This window comes from Mastomys coucha, unplaced genomic scaffold (genome assembly GCF_008632895.1).
Source record: "Mastomys coucha isolate ucsf_1 unplaced genomic scaffold, UCSF_Mcou_1 pScaffold12, whole genome shotgun sequence".
Lineage (NCBI taxonomy): Eukaryota > Metazoa > Chordata > Mammalia > Rodentia > Muridae > Mastomys > Mastomys coucha.
Genome location: NW_022196894.1, coordinates 41,992,046 through 41,995,715, shown reverse-complemented (window position 1 = coordinate 41,995,715; position 3,670 = coordinate 41,992,046).

Sequence of the window (3,670 nt, the reverse complement as noted above, 5' to 3'; positions counted from 1 at the left end):
AATGCTTTGCTTGATGTTTGTAACTCTTGTATCAAGTTACCACAGTAAGAGCCAAGATTTTAAGCTCTGCTAAATATAAAGCAAACAAACAAACAAAAACACTTTATATATTTCTGTTCATTTAAGAAAATATTAGTAGTGATGTATTATTTTGAAATATACAGTTAATATGTTTGGAGTTATTTAAATTTTATATTGAGAAAAGCACGTGTTTTCAGTATTACTGTAGACGAGCATCTACATAAGAATGTTAAATTGATTGTTGTTTTATATCAAACAACTTTTATAATACTTATTTTTATTGTTATAATGTTTTATAAATTTTAAAGAATATGACAAAAAAGATATTGTATAGGTATTGAAGGGGGGTCTCTGGGAAGAGTTGGGGTACAAAAGGAAAACAAGAATGTGATTTAACTCTACATAAAATATGTTTTTAAATATTAAAAATTTCAGATAAATTGAAATCATGTAATTTTTCTCATCATATTGCAATAAAACTTAAAAAAAAAAATTCAGGGGTCTGGAGAGATGGCTTAGTGGTTAAAAGCATAGACTGCTCTTCTAGAGGCCCTGAATTCAATTCCCAGCAACCACATGGTGGCTCACAACCATCTGTAATGGGATGGGATGCCCTCTTCTGGTGTGTCTGAAGACAGTGACAGTGTACTCACATACATAAAAAATAAATAAATCTTTTTTAAAAATCAGAGACGCAAATAGTTGTCAAGAGTCAAAGGTCATGTAGCAGGACCTCTGAGACTGTGTCATCCTAAGAGACACGACAGAGTACCTGAGTCCAGTAGTGGCGGGACCATCTTTGTCATTAGTGTCCTGCCCTTACCTCTGAGAAGGCTATGGCTTCATCTCGGCTAAACTCAAGTGTGGAATATAACTTCCCTGGCGAATCATATTTTTCATTTGTAGAAAGGTGACAAAAATATTTCTAAGTTTGTCCAGAAACAATAACAAAAAATCAACCCAATTTGGTTTGGAACAGGGACATACTATCCAATTTCTTTTTAAAAGCTATTATTTATTTTTTATTTCACGTGCATTGGTGTTTTGCCTGCATGTAGGTCTCTATGAAGGTGATGGGTCCACTAAAATTGGAGTTACAGACATCTGTGAGGTGCTATGTGAGTGCTGGAAATTGAACTTGGGCCCTCTGGAAGAGCAGCTGGACTTACACACACACACACACACACACACACACACACACACACACAGTGTAACTTATACATAACCTGCATGTTCATTCCATAACATCAATCAAAACTCTAGAATCTAACCTAATTGAATCATGGATTTCAAGAAAAGTCCCTGCAGCTCTAAGTCCTCCTCTCTCAGTCTGGATGCAGGTTCTCTGCAGATTGGGAGCTGAGTAGGGGAGGGAAGGAGATACCACTGATGACCAGCATACAGAGACAAGCTTAGCTAACAGCTAAATCCCAAATCATCCATAGCTTACGTGACTGTATGGAAAAGCAGTACAATCCTCCTATTCAACCCGACCCTGTTTAAATGACTGACAGCTGTGAAGCAGAGTAACCTCTCCTCCTTAATTTCTCACAGGAAGAAGAAAAGGCCAGAGTAGAAGGTAGTTAGACAGAGATAGAGGGTCATTCTCGAGTGTAAGAAAAGGCCAGAGTAGAAGGTAGTTAGACAGAGATGGAGGGTCATTCTCGAGTGTAGGGAGGCGGAGAAGAAGAAAAATGTTGCCGTTTTACAGATTGGTTGTTGTTTTGCAACAGTGGGGGTAAAAACCCTTTCAAATATAAATTTTTTGTCTTCTATAACACCTGTGAGGTAGGCAGGGCAGGTAATAGTTAACAAAAAGAAGTAAAACTTAACTATGACACGGAGTGGTTGTGTAACTTGCCTGAAGCCACCAGACACGAAACAGTACCATAGATTTTTTTTTTCCCCTAAAGAAAGGCAGAAGGGCTAGGTACAGATGTGTGGTCCATCATGCAGTGTGACTGGCATGCTTGTCTGTGCATTACTTGTGTGCTGGTGCCTGTAGTAGCCAGAAGAAGGCATCAGCTTCCCTGGGACTGGAGTAAACTGTTTATGAGCCACCATGTGGGTGCTGGGAATTGAACCTGGGTCCTCTGGAAGAGCAACAAATGCTCTGAGCCATCTCTCCAGCTCTAGAATATCACATCTTAATCTCAATTCTTAAGAAGCTAGAATGAAAATATTGTGTACTTTGACTTCCTGTGCACACCTTCCCTGGGGTACCTAAGTGACCTTTGTGGTTCTCATTTTATGTATATATATCTATATATCTATCTATGTATAGATTACATACATGTATGTATACATATAGATATATAGATATAATTCATATTTATACATGATTTGTATTTTTACATTAGCATATGTTATGATATAGACACTTCATATATATATCATATTTGCTCATGTATTGCAGGCTTGGTATTGAGCTGATAGATTGATTTATAGAGAGTCACTGGACCATGAGGATCCTGACCTGATAATCAGGTGGTTTGCTAATTGATGCAGTCATGATTGATGTCATTATTTGGAGGTAGTGGAAAATCTTGGGGCAAGACTTAATTGGAGAAAGTAAGTTATGTCTTTGGAAAGATGTTGTTATCTTTTGAAAAAAACTTTGTTTTATTCTTAATTAAGCATGTATGTGCACATGTGTGCAGGTGCCCACAGAAACCAGAAGTTGTCAGACTTCAGTTACTTTTCTGTTATTGTGATAAAACACCATGACCAAAGCCACTTACAGAACAGTTTATTGGAGCTTATGGTTCCAGAGGAATAAGTTCATCATGGCTGGGAGGCATGGCGGCAGGCAGCAGACACAGCAACAGGGAGAGAGTGCTGAGTGCAGAGTCTTTTCCTTTAAAACAAGGATGAAGCAAAGATGGGGGCTGGAGAGATGGCTCAGTGGTTAAGAGCACTGACTGCTCTTCTGAAGGTCCTGAGTTCAACTCCCAGCAACCACATGGTGCCTCACAACCATCTGTAATGAGATCTGATTCCCCTCTTATGGAGTGTCTGAAGACAGCTAAGTGTACTTACATATAATAAATAAATAAAGAAATCTTAAAAAAAAAAAAAAGTATGAAGCAGAGAGAGCAGACTAGAAGTAGGCCAGACTTTTTGCTCTCAAAGCCTGACCCCAGTGACAAACTTCCTCCAGCAAGACTGCACCGCTGAAACCTCTCCAAACAGCATCTCCAATTAGGGACCAAGCATCTAAATGCCAAAGATGATGGGGGACCTCTCATTTCAAACTACCACAGAGCCTCTGGGGCTGGAGTTAGAGCCAATTATGAGCTGCCCAACACAGCTGCTGGGAACCATACTGGGGTCCTCTGTAAGCCCCATCACATGATTTAAACTGCTGAGTCATCTCTCCAACCTGGTGAACCCTGACCCCTTCCTTTGGTCTGTGGCTCTGCTCTCTACTTCTTGGCCACCATGAAGTGTGCAGCTTTGCTGTACCTCACCGTTCTGCCACACCACTGACCCAGAAACAAAGGCTCCAGCTAACTTTAACCTGGAACCCATGATCCAAACTAAATCCCTTTCTCCTTTCTAAATGTTTTCTCATGTACTTGTCTGCCACGCACACCTGCGTGATGGCGGTATTTGAGGTGAAAACTTCAAGGAAAGTCAGCCTCCTGCC